This window comes from Lepidochelys kempii, chromosome 3, assembly GCF_965140285.1.
Source record: "Lepidochelys kempii isolate rLepKem1 chromosome 3, rLepKem1.hap1, whole genome shotgun sequence".
Lineage (NCBI taxonomy): Eukaryota > Metazoa > Chordata > Testudines > Cheloniidae > Lepidochelys > Lepidochelys kempii.
In genome coordinates, this window is record NC_136382.1 from 160,775,251 (window position 1) to 160,789,311 (window position 14,061).

Sequence of the window (14,061 nt, forward strand, 5' to 3'; positions counted from 1 at the left end):
ACCTCTACCCCCTCCCGTCTTCCCTTTCATAGACATAGACTAGAGAACTGAATCCCCTTTCTCCTGTAAAAATCCCACACATAGATGCTGGTAGGCAAAACACCCCTCCCCACATGCTGAAGGGAGAGGAGAAACTTCCCTCACATGTACACACATGGATGCTGATAGGGTAACACTCCCACACTCCTCTACACCCTGCTTCCCCATCTATATATGTATACAAATACGGAGAGGAGAGAGTATTCCGTGCTGCCTGCAGGAAAGAATAACCATGTAGGTTGATGTGGAGAAAACTACCCCAGGCACTAAACTGGTGACAGGAGACAGCCTTGCCCAAATGCTGTCTGGAGAGAAGAAAGTAGTAATAAATATTTCCAGTATAATCACACATTCATTTTTATTTAAAAATAATGTAATGCTTTAATAATGAATAGCAAGAATCCTCTTCTGTTAGCTCTCTTGCTATTCTTAACCTAGGCATCTGGGGAAGCATAGGTTCAGTGTTTTGGGGGAAAAAGCATCTAATGTGGGGCTAAAGAAAGAGACATTAACATTCAGTTCCATTGCATCCACTTGGACAAACATGAACTGGTCCTTTTTCATTTTTATGATTTTAATTACAATTTTTACACCTGTTTTATTTTATTGATGCTTTTGAGATATTTTAAGCAGATGTGTTTAATTACCAAATTGCTTGAAACCGATTCCCTAATTAGGTCTGGGTTGCAGGAAAAGTCTTCAGTTAAACTGCTGTGCTGCAAAGTGAACTTAGTTAGAATAACATTAGCAGCTTCAAAGGATTACCACCCTAAAATGGTGTTATATTCTTGAGGGGGGAAAATATACTGATTTGTGATTGGATCACACAATTAATGGCAGACTGAGAGGCAGTGTAAGAGTAGCGTGGGGTTCTTTTCATGCCTCTGAATTACATCAAACTGTTCAAACTTCGGTGCTTGCAGTTAAGCTCATAAATCCACTGTTACTCACCCCACTTCTACTTTTGGTGTTTATGTGCTGCTCCCATTGCCTTCAGAAAAGCTGCCTTATTTTCAGAAATGTATTTTAGGTGCCTAACGATGGATTTAAGAGCCAAATTTAGATACCAAAGTTTGAACATTTTGGCCTGAGTTAACAGGCATGAGAAGAAACTGAAGAATCTCCTACACTGACACACTTTCTCTCATTAATTATGTGGTCCATTTGTAAGCTGGCTTATCTTTTTCTCCTCTCAAGAATATAATGTCATTTTAGAGTAGAAATCCCTGGAAGTTGCTAATATTCCAGCTAAATTCACTTTGCAGTCATACCTCGTGCTATAAGAGACCCTGTGTTTTTTGGAAGTGCTGCCTTTCTGATGAGACTTAAAAAAAAAATTAATTAGTGTGGTCATTAAACACTGTGTGTCAGTTGGTGGCATATTTCACGAGAATAAAGTATTCACTTTAAGAGTTGGTCAGGACATCAAAGTTTAATTATGTTCTGCCCACCTATGTTTCCCTTGCAGTTTAAGTTGGACAGGCCAACATTCATTTTGTGGGCCACCTCATAAGAGAGAGAATGCCTCATGGATCCACCTCCTATCCCAAACCCCATATCCTACTGCTTAATTAACTGCTGATTAACGGAAGGTGTATGGTGGTGGATGTTAATAAACAGCTGCTGCATTTCACTTCAGTAGTGAAACCTGATATTGTTTCTATGTCAAACTACATTTGTAAAGCACTTTGGGATCCTTCAGGATGAAAGGTTCAGAGGAATGATATAAATCCAATATATTGTTTGTTAATATGAAGAGCTTTTGTTATAGGCCAGCTTGAGGCAAAAGAGAAATTCTTGTCCAGATTCCAGTGAAAGTTAATGCATTAAGAAAAGGAGTACTTGTGGCACCTTAGAGACTAACCCATTTATTTGAGCATAAGCTTTTGTGCATCCTATGAAGTGAGTTGTAGCTCACGAAAGCTTATGCTCAAATAAATTGGTTAGTCTCTAAGGTGCCACAAGTACTCCTTTTCTTTTTGCGAATACAGACTAACACGGCTGTTTACTCTGAAACCTGTCTTAATGCATTAAATAACTTTTTGATTAAAAGAACCAGTGAAAAATATAGATTGCATTTCTAAGCAGTATTATTTTCCAATGCATTGTATTGAGAAGTACTGTATATACACAGTCTGCTAAATCAACAAATCTTTCATGTAGAAGAATACATATACCTGTTTTTCTGAAGCGTGGAAGTGGCGAGACAATGGGATTTTAAAATTAAAGAAGTGGACTGTGAGCCAGGACTCATCATCATTATTTCCCACTCTGTTATGGTCTTGGGCGAGCCACTTCGGCCACTTGTTTTGCATGCTTCAGTTTTTGACTGCTCAACTTGAGACACAGTGTGTGATTTTGAGAAGTGCTGAGCACCAACTGGACTTTAGTTGGAGTTGTGCTTGCTCAGCACTTTTGAAAATCTGGCTTCAATAGTACTCTAAAGTTGGATATCCAGATATTAAGGCATGCAAAATCAGTGAATACTGTTGAAAATTTGGCCATTAATCTCTTTGTATCTTAGTTTTCCCAATCTGTAAAATAGGGTCGTCACCAAGGAGGGTGTTGAAACATATCTAATAGTTTGTAAAGAGCTTTGATGATTTTAAATTAAAGATGCTATGCAAGTGGAAAGTATTTATTATTTTGTTTCAGTAGCGGTTCATCTTTAACAACATCAATGTGCTATAAGACAAAAATAAAAACTAACTAACGTGTTGAAAAGGGGGAAAATGATGATAGGTTAGACCAGGGGTCCCAAACATGCGGCTGGCCTGTGGAGTTATTTCCTTCGGCCCACCATAGCTCCCCTCACCCTCCGCCCCACTGAGCGCACTGCTTCCCCCCTCCTCCGCCTACCTCCCAGCGCTTCCCGCCGCCAAACAGGGGAGGAGGCAGTGATGTGGCCCTCGGGCCAATGTATTAGTCCTCATGTGGCCCTCGTGGTGATTTGAGTTTGAGATCCCTGGATTAGATTTTGCCGTAGAAAACTGTTTTCATTTATAGGATGAAAATACATTCTTCCCTTTCTTACCTGAGGGCAGAATTTGGCCCTAAGTAATAATCTTGTCATGACTTGTGTAGCTCCTTCTATTTTATATCTGACTGTTCTATAAACTATATTGATTTTAAGGTTCTGCCAGTTCACCCCAAATCAATATTATTTATAACCCTTCTTTTTTTTTCTTGTCAGTGATTTTTACAGAGAATAAATCTGCCTGTAGTATTTTTATCCTCTCAAAAGTGGTTCCTGGAATGATCCATGAGAAAAATCACTCCACAAATGAAATCAAAAGAACAAACTCTTCAAAGCTCAGTAGGCCTAATTCCTCCCTGGTGTATGTAACTACATTCACATCAGAGATGAATTAAACCCCCTTGATGTAAGCTTGGGACTTTCTTCTAGTCACCTGGTATCTTTGCTCATCTTGCGCTTTTTACTGTTAGTCTATAATGAAGAAGAAGTGTTTTTAATAATAGAAATAACCAGTGTTAAGACCTTCAGACACACTAAATGCATAGCTGGTGCTAAAGGCAAGATATTCATTGCACATAAACAATTTGCAGAGTTCATGGCTGTACATGTATCATTTTGAGGGGATATTACATATATATTTTTTCCAAATGTTGCAGATCTCGAAGTATTTTTAATTTTTCCAGGAATTCTCAATTTTCTAATAACTGTGGGCAAAGAATTCACCATGTGAAGATTTATTTTAGTCAGTTTCTGAGTTTGGACATGGGCTTTGGATTTTGCTGTTGTAACAGGAGAGGCACTTGAGCGAATTTCTCTTTTTTGTTTTCTTGGTTGGCTCTGAAGTATTTCTAGTCCTTTGGAAAGTCGTTTTTCCCCACCCCCCCTTTGGATAGCCCTTTGAGGAAGCTCACTACTGCAATATGATGGAGTATTTCTGGTATGTTTGAATCAATGTCAGCTTGTTTGTTTTTTAGTGGTTGATACTTTCTTTAAACCAGATTATGATACCTTTGCTCACACTGAGTAATCCCATACTGTACAAATAGTTCCCATTGAGAGTACTTACGATATGTATGTAAGGTACTATTAGTTGTGAATAAGGGTGTTGCATTCTGGCTTTTTGTGAGGTACCCAAACATGCTTTGGAGTCTCTTGAAACCATGAAGAATAGTGGTTTTGCTTGTAAATATAGGCTGAATTTTTATTGCTCTCTTGTTTTATTGTATTGCAGCCTGGACTGTGCCTGATTCTGGATTTGATGATTCCATAAGAAATCTTTCTCAGGTTGCCAAGCAAAGTAGAACTGTTCCATCTGGCTAAGTCAGATCTTTCGCATTCAGATGACTTGTGTTCGCATTAGGGATGTGCATCGCCTTTGTTTTGACAACCTACTGTCTGTCTTTGGTGGTTTTTGGAGACACAAAACTGTTTGAGATTGTCTTTTTAATTGGTGCATGCAAACTCTTAGATCTTATAAAGAGTCTTTTCTGAACAGACTCTTATTTGACTGACACTCCAAAAAATATATCTGTAGCCAGCGTATTTTGCTTCTCCCTTTCAGTATGGCTGCTTCAGTTGACAAGCAAAACAGACAGCACCCTTCTTTTCAACCTGGAATATGTAACTGAGGTTGGTGAAATCATTAATTAGCTTTACAGTATCAGCCTTGGCTTACTACTTTGTAAGAGCTGGTTTAGGCATTGTCATATCTTTTAATGTATCTGCAGTATAGCTTCCTTTCATATATCTGCTGAGATGTTCTAAATTCGTTCCACTGAGTAATTCTGATTTAAAATGACAAATTCTTCTACATGCCTTGGTAAGACAACAGATAGTTTGCTTAGTGGTGTGTCCACTCACATCCTTGTGAGATGTGGACTTATTTGATAGGCTAATACTGTAGCAGTTCCTTCTCGCAAAGTCCCTTAGCGCTTCATGAGAAGGAGCTTGATCTTGTTGCTAAGGCATGGGAATAAGAATTAAGATCTGCCTTCTGTTTCCAGCTCTGCCCCTGACTTGCACTATAACCGTTGGCAAATCACTTAGCACATCCTTACAAAATGATCCAAATTTGCTTTCTTTGCCATGATGATTGGTAGTAATGAAAAAATGAACAATGCTTGGCTGGACTGTAAAATATGATGGTTATCCTTCATCCCATGTGAGTGGGTGAGTAGAATTTTGCAAAGATAATTTGATTTTTCTCTGCAGTTTCCTCATTTGTAAAATGGGCATAATAATCTCATATGGAAGATGCTGTGACATGAAAAGTATTTATTACATAAAGTAAAAGATTAATCTTTAACATTGTTTGTTTGCCTCAAAGGTTAGAACAGGGATGGCCAACCTGGGGCTCCTGAGCTGCATGCGGCTCTTCAGAGGTTAATATGCGGCTCCTTACTTAGGCACTGATTCCGGGGCTGGAACAATAGATGCTAACTTTCCTGTGTGTGCATGCGTGCGTGCGCACTCACTGCTCAACCCCCTGCTTTGCCCCAAGCCCTGCCCGCACTCCAACCCTTCCACCAAGGCCCCTGCCACTTCCCCTGAGCCTGCCATGCCCTCTCTCCTCCCGCTCCCCCCCATAGCCTCCTGATTGCGGTGAGTGGGGGAGGGGAAGTAGGCGCTGATTGGTGGGGGCTGCTGGCAGGTGGGAGGCACTGGGGAGCAGATGGGGGGCTGCTGACGTATTGCCGTGGCTCTTTGGCAATGTACGTTGGTAAATTCTGGCTCAGGTTGGCCACCCCTGGGTTAGTAAGTAAAGAGCCCTAATGAAGGTAGAAAGATTTCATCCCTTTTGATTTCTATGGCTTTTCTTATGGATATTTCTCTGTATAGAGCTTTGATCACACACTTTGAATTTTTTTCAAGTATCTATCACCTCTGCCTCTCTGATATTCATATGTTCCTTGTAACAAAATAAACCTTACTAGAAACCATGACTGTTGCACCCTTACAACTCCACTGATGTAAAAAATGTATGGGGTGTTTTTTGGTAGGGCTGAAGAGGGCAGAATGTGACCCCAATTCAGATCTGATGTAAGCAAATGCAACACCCATGAAAGACTCTGAGCCAAATTCAGTGGTGAACATAGGCTACACATCATATGTAAATTGGTCAGAAAATGAGTGTAAAGGGTAAAATGGTGTGACTTGTTTGGTACACTAATTTTATGTGAAACTTCCACGCTGAGGAGGCTGAAGGTTTATGTGTTGCAGGAAATCCAGCTAATTACAGTGCCCTGCTAATTACGGTGCGAGATAAAGTAGCCTGCCTACTTCATTTCACATCTTCCTATTTCTTTCTTTCCTTGCCATGTTATATATCCATCAACATGTTAATTACATTTGGTTTACACACCCACTGGATGTATGTGGTATTGTTGTAGTCGTGTTGGTCCCAGGGAATTAGAAACATTACCGTACCCACCTTGTAGCATTTATTGGACCAACTTCTGTTGGGAGAGTCAAGCTTACACAGAACAACTAGATGTCAGATTGGAGCAAATTGCGGTACTGACACTTAACATTTATTTATACTAGTTTTCTAACCACCTTACACCACTGTTTATGTTGGTGCTAATTTGGCCCCCTGTGTTTGCAGAAGGGGCTCTTGATGCCTTTTCCCCAAACAGCTAGTTGGCTCATATGATTAGTCTAAATTGGGGCATTTCTTTTTCATGTATTGAAAACATTAGAACAGTTTGTTAATACCATCTGTGCACACCAAGCACATGCTGACAAAACGTGTCAGACATATTTTCACACTCACGAAGAGTGACCCTGGAATCACTTTTTTCCCTTTATTTAGTCATATCTTCTTAATGATGTAGTGTCCATATTGAGTTGGATTTCTGCTTGTTATTAAGGAATGATACAAAGCGTCCACTCCGTGAGGAAGTTCAAGACTTTATAAGAGAATTTTTTGGTTGAACAGTTCTCTCGATTGTCAACATTACTGGCCTTAGAAAGATAATATGTGGAGTTAGTCTGCCAACATCACTACTGACACATTGCTAGGAGCATCAAATTAAAAGAAAAGATTAAACATATTCTAGCAAAAATTGTTGCCTGTTAATAATAATAATTTAATAATTCATAGCTCTTTCATATAGCCCTTTTTGTCCCTAGATCTCGAAACATTTTACAAAGGAAGTTCAGTATCCTTATCTTCTCTTTGTAGTTGGGAAAATGGGCACAGAAAAGTGAAATGACTTTGCTTAAGGTCACATTACACTGTCAGTGGCAGAACTGGTAATAGACCTGTGGGAATAGATCTCCTGGCCCAGTGCCCTGTTCATTGGACTGTATTTTTTCCATGACAATTCAAAGGAAAAAATGACTTGCAATTGCAATTTAAAATGGAGGAGCTGGGGGGTGGTCAACATCTATAATTTTCTTTTGATGCCACATTTGTATGTTAAAAATCTCTGATGTATCTTTTTGAACTCAATTTTCTCTTCACTGAAGTCAGTGACACAAATCCCATTCACTTTACCGGGAGCAAGTTCAGGCCCTATGTGTTGCCTAAAGAAACTACCCAAGCAGACTGTTAATCTAATCTTTCCAGGTGAGATTTATCTGTCATAATACTTCTGAACAGGAGTAGGTATGTGGGGGTGTGTATATCTCAGGTGGCACATGGCATTTTTCCAATATCAGAAGTATCTTTATTTGAATAATATACAATACAAAACTATTACCCTTGAAAAACCAGCTCGCGCACATGCTCGCGCACTCTCTCTCTGTCTGTCTGTCTGTCTGTCTCTCTCTCTCTCTCCTTAGAACTAGCTGATGGTCTGCGGGATAGGGTTCTTAAACTTTTTCATAGTAAGGAACACATTAATAGTGAGAGAGGATCTCATGGATATCCCATAGATGTCACTCCCAGTTACGATCACAGGACTTTTCACTGTCATATAACAGTCCTGGAGCAACTACAACAATTGCTTACATGGAAAGATAACATAAGGAAAGTATTGAATGTGTTTGCAGGTAATTTTAATGTGCTTTAGCAGCTGGAAATAAGGAGAGCCAGTTCCATGTGAACAGCCAGCTCTCTGCAAGCCATTGTCAGAAAACAGTACCACCCTTCTCATTTGTTTTGGGATCAGTGGAAATTCAATGGCCGCACTCAAAAACTTCTCTTTCTACAACTGTTTTCTTCCTGCAAATAATGCTGATGTGTGTTCCTTGCATGAAGGGAAAGAAACTGATGAAACAGTTCAGTTTAGTTCCTCCCTCTTTCACTTGTTTACACCAGATGGCCATGCTGCTGTCACATTCTGCATATTCTCCTACTGTAGGAAACTCCCATCCCAGCCAGGAAGGGGTTAATGAGCTCCTCTGGGCACAGTCAGCTGTGGAGAAGGGTGGCTACTTAAAAAGCATGATCCAAACACAGTGAGGGGAGGCACTCCGAGGAAAGCAGAGCTCCCTGAAACCACAGAGCGGAACTGCTAACCTGGAAACTTTCTGAAGGGCCTCTACCGCCTGGAGCATCTGGACAAATGAAGGGACCTTCTTTATTTTGTTTTCTCTTTCCTTAAAGCCTAGGACACTCAGCCTGCGCCTCACAGACTGAAAAGGGGTTAGAGACCCAGCCCTTGCTAAGAGATTAATAGCCCGTTTGCCTTGCAATCATAGTAGGGCAAACTCAGACAGTTTGTGGACTACCAGACTGTTATATTTTGCCTCGATCACTGGGACTGCCGAAGGACTTTGAGAAGAGGGGGAACTGCCTCCCTGAGATGTGTAGCTGGAAGGACATAGCTTTGTGGCAGACAGACTTTACAGTAATTACTCGCAGCCAAGTAAAGGCCTCTGGGACAGAGGAGGTGCCCCACCATGCACTGCGGAGGTGCTCTAGGTTCAGAAGCACAGCCTGCGACATCTCCATTGAGCTGTGTGTTATGGAGAGGTGGTAGGTTTAACATAGTTGAGGTTGCATGTGAGATTCTGTTTATAGCCAAATTTTCCATTTTTGGAAAAGCCTACAAAAAAGAGTCAGATCAGCTTGGAAGCTTTGCAGAGAGGACAGGAGTTACAGTAGACTGGGGGAAGTGAAGTTTAGATGATACAAAATTACTAAAGATAGTTAAGATACAGGCAGACTGCGAAGAGCTACAAAAGGATCTCTCAAAACTGGGTGACTGGGCAACAAAATGGCAGATGAAATTTAATGTTGATAAATGCAAAGTAATGCACATTGGAAAGCATAATCCCAACATATAAAATGATGGAGTCTAAATTAGCTGGTTCCGCTCAAGAAAGAGATCTTGGAGTCATTGTGGATAGTTCTCTGAAAACATCTACTCAATGTGCAGCGGCAATCAAAAAAGCGAACAGAATGCTCGGAATAATTAAGAAGGGGATAGATAATAGGACAGAAAGTATCATGTTGCCTCTATATAAATCCATGGTATGCCCACATCTTGACTACTGTGTGCAGATGCGGTCGTCCTATCTCAAAAAAGATATATTGGAATTGGAAAAGGTCAGAAAAGGGCAACAAAAATGGTTAGGGATGTGGAACGGCTTCTGTATGAGGAGAGATTAATAAACAAGACTGGGACTTTTCAGCTTGGAAAAGAGACCGCTAAGGGGAGATATGATTGAGGTCTATAAAATCATGACTGGTATAGAGAAAGTAGATAAGGAAGTGATATTTACTACTTCTCATAACACAAGAACTAGGGGTCACCAAATGAAATTAATAGACAGCAGGTTTAAAACAAACAAAAGGAAGTATTTCTTCACACAACGCAGAGTCAACCTGTGGAACTCCTTGCCAGAGGATGTTGTGAAGCCAAGACCATAACAGGATTCAAAAAAGAACTAGATAAATTCATGGAGGACAGGTCCATCAATGGCTATTAGCCAGGATGGGCAGGAATGATGTCCCTAGCCTCTGTTTGCCAGAAACTGGGAATGAGCGATAGGGGATGGATCACTTGATGATTACCAGTTCTGTTCATTCCCTCTGGCACTGGCCATGTTGGAAGACAGGATACTGAGCTAGGTGGACCTTTGGTCTGACCCAGTAGGGCCATTCTTACATTATTATGATCAAGGGGATCCTGAAGTACTGCAACCCAACAATGAGTTGTTTACAAAGATGCTAAATTCTTCTAATGTTGTTTTGCACACATATGCAGGGGAAAAAGCCAGATGCAGGAGACACATGAAGCTGGATTCCCTTTGCTGAGGTCTCAGACAAAGAACTGAAAAGAAGATCTATGAAATCTAAAAAGGTTTTTCAGACCTTGTTTTTGGAATTAGAGTGATTAAAATGCAGTGTTGAGGAGACTGTGCAAACTCAACACCTAGGCTCTCCAGTATACTGTGTGTGGGGGGGAGAGTGTGTCGACCATGGGTTCTAGTCTCATCTCTTTCACTGATTGACACTAGCGTTTGTATATACTTGACAACTTGTTGTATAAAGACACATACCTTCCTGCCTTCTAAATAGGGGTATCTTTTCCTGAATTTTACAGATACTGTAATGAAAGAGAGAACTGGGAATAATGTGGCAAACAAGTTTCATTTGTTTAGCTATATCGCCTTTCAGAATGAATGTGCTAAGTATGTGTTCTTGACTATACTGCCTGCTCTAACCACTAGATTACACTTCATTCACAAGATCAGGAACAGAAAGAAACCTGATTCCCAATATTCTACTGCTGTCTAACAAATAGTTTTGTAACTCGCTGGCAAAGTGTTCGTTCAAGTGGCAGAGGTCTGTGGTATGGATCTAAAAGTTCTGTATTCAAACCTTGCTGCCAACCCATGAAGGAGTCATTAAGGTGATGAAATTTCTGTTTGTTTTTTTTGAGGTCACCGCTAAGTTTGTTTTAAAGCTAGATTATGTATCCTCCCCAACAGCGATCAAAAGAGACAGATTGGCCTGGCTAGGTCAGGGGGCTGGCAGAGATTCTGCAAGGCAGAGCCAGGAATAGAACCAGGTCCCTTGTATGCCACAGCCAACCCTTATCCCCGTAGGCTGGTGCCTCTCACTAAGTATACGTATTTGGCCTAATTTTCCTATGCTGTCTGTACAAAGAGGCTACTCCTGCATACTGACCTCTGAAAGGCACTGTGAAACACACTGATGAATTTGCATAGTAAATAGTTTCACATGATGGCATTTCTGTGTAATGAATGAGGCTGCAGGGGAAAAAACGGATGGTCCTGTGGCTAAGATAATAGACTGGACCACAGGTGAACTGGCTTTTATGTATAGACATCCTTGGCAAGCATTGTACACCAGAATTTCTGGAGGTAGTTACTAATTAATGTCCTTGTGCCTTAGCTCCTTCTCTGTCTAAAATGGAGGTGGTTATTATCTAGGAATGTTTGTCATGCAATAGTCTGGAGCTATGCTAGAAGTGTATTAGAAAGGTGTCTGGAGCATTTCTAGGTGGGGACAAAATGTGAAGGACGTAGAGGTGTATTGGGAGCTTGCAGTCTAATCAAGAATAGTGGGTTTGTAATGGTGGTGAAGTCAATGGAACTAATCACTTGAGAAAATGGTACTCAACATAAGTTCAGCGTCAGACCCCCTGATTGTAAGCACTTCATGGCAAGGAATGTGCCTTTTTACGTATGGTTTTTAAAGATCTGTGTAAACTTACAGTGCTACACCAATGTTTTTGTAATACTAATTAGTATTCAGGAAGCATGGTACTTATGGGTGGAACAGGCATATTTCTCTGCATCACATCTCTCACACAATTGCTACAATATTTTTAAAGATATTGTATGAATACCACACAGTTCAGAGAATATACAAATGACCCACTCCAAAAGGAAAATAAATTGTAGTTAATTTGGTTGCACATAAATTGGAATTATGAGTGCATTTTAAAATAGCTTAATTGGAACTAATTGCTGCTTTAACCTTAAAGATGGTAACATGAGAACACAAGGGGAAATACAACAAAATAATGACTATCATTATGGGGAAACAGTAAATGTAGGAATGCACAGGCTATTGCCCTTATCTTGCAAAATTTTCAGCATCTATCCCTCCTGTTGAGGGCTCTCAGTACCTCTCAGAAGGTGCTCAGTGTCAGAAACTTGCCCACTCCCCCTCTGGAAGGACACCAAATGTCTACACTGCAATTTTATCACACCCCTTGCCCCAGGCTGAGCCCTTGCGAGCCAGTCAGCGGACATGGGCTAGCCACAGGTGTTTTATTGCAGTGTAGACATACGCTATGGCATGCTCCCAGGTGTAGACCTCACATCTGTACCCCTTTCTTGAGATATGGTGCTCTGCTGTGCTGGCTACCTTAAACCTTGGAACCAGCCCTCCTGAGCCCATGGTAGCTTATGCACGCTCCCTCCGAGTCCACCTGACTCTGGGTCTGGGCACTCTGAGCTTCTCGATTAACCCTTTCAGGGACAACAATGGCAGGCACATGGAACGCAGACTTAGCAAGGGAATTGCTTAAAATCACAGGTACTTTTTTTCTTGAAACACTTGATAGTTACAAATCTTTGGAAAACCACACAATCCTGAGTATGCAGCCCCTTTAGTGTGATCTTGCCACTCTTGTGAGTCCTGGGTTTGGTATGGGTTCATAGGCTAGATGGCCCTTCCACCAGCCTTCTCTCTCCTTAGCCTGGCCTTCTTGCATGTATCTGTGATCTGGCTCCCTGCTCAGAGAAACACTCACCTTTTAAAACAGTCTGTCACGCTTTTTCCCATGTGCTTCAGCTGGGGAAATTCCAGAGTACAGCACTTCATGGCAAGGAGTCATTCAAAAATCAGTGGCCCTACCAGTAGAAAACCCATGGTTCCAGAAGAGAAGAGTCAGTCACCATTAATGATCCTTGATGGCTTTCTCACTGTTAGTTCTCTCCAAAGTGTCCCACACCCCTTCATGAGCAGGACACTGTTCAGAAGAGACTGGCTGTGTCAGGGCCACGCTGATTTTTGAATATAAACTGGATATCTTATTCCAGCATGGTGAGTACAATTTAGGGTGACCAGATGTCCCGATTTTTGGGTCTTTTTCTTATATAGGCGCCTATTACCCCCCACCCCGTCCCGATTTTTTACATTTGCTGTCTGGTCACCCTAGTACAATCAAAAGTGAGAGTCACAATGAAGGTTACAGTTGACAATGGCATTCACAAAACAAAATGGAAAGTTTATGGTTTGACACACAGACGTACCCCCCACCCCCAGTCTGTCACATTCAGCACCTCAGAGGAGCTGGGCTCTTTATCACCGGACATGCTGCTTTGTACTAACTGTGAAGGATTTAGGAGGAAGAAACTAAATAAGTGGGCACACAGATGAGGAGACGGATGTGGAGAAAGAGAGAGACTAATAATTACATACACATATTTTACGTACATGTGCGTGCACGTTAGTCTTAATCTTATGTGCACATGCATGCATGCGCACTTGCCATGAAAGTAAAATAATAAACAATGTGGGAGTTGGAAAAAATTTGCTGCTCTCATTAGCAGTCATTTCAAGGTTATCTTCAAGTAAATTAAGCTGCTTTAGTAAGGCTAGGGAGGAAGAAAAAGAGGAGAGCAGCAGAGCGGTGAGGGATGGGCATTGTGTTCAACGTTTCTATTGGAGTGCTGTCTGTGTGGGTGATGGAGAGGAGCACTGGGCTTGGCATATCCATTTAATTTTTATGTAATACACAGCACTTTATTTCCTCAAATAGATTCCAAATGAAAGAGAAATAGATCAGATAAATTGGGCTCATTGGGGGGGTGGGGGAAGAGGGATGTCACAAATAGGCTGAAAAATACCTATTTACAGAGACTTGATTTGATGTGAAATCTGTTTTGGATGCTATTGATCCATGCAGTTTCCAAATCCAGGTTCTCTGTGTGTGAAAGTTTTACTCAATTCCCCTAATGGATTCTCTGGAAAATCCTCTGGATAGAACAAGTAAATCCATGGTGTTCAAAAATATCATCAGTCAGCCTTGGTCGGTAAGGGTATCAACCAATAAATGAAGGTAAAAAGTTATTTAAAATATATGGTTTATAAAAGATAGTAAAATCACTGTTCA

At 41.0% G+C, this 14,061-nt stretch overlaps 1 protein-coding gene across 4 annotated transcripts in view; it reads left to right on the top strand.

The window, feature by feature from the left end:
- Positions 1 to 14,061, top strand: part of SUSD4 (sushi domain containing 4) — a 182,320-nt gene that overhangs the window by 67,512 nt on the left and 100,747 nt on the right. The gene's annotated exons all lie outside the window — the stretch shown is intronic.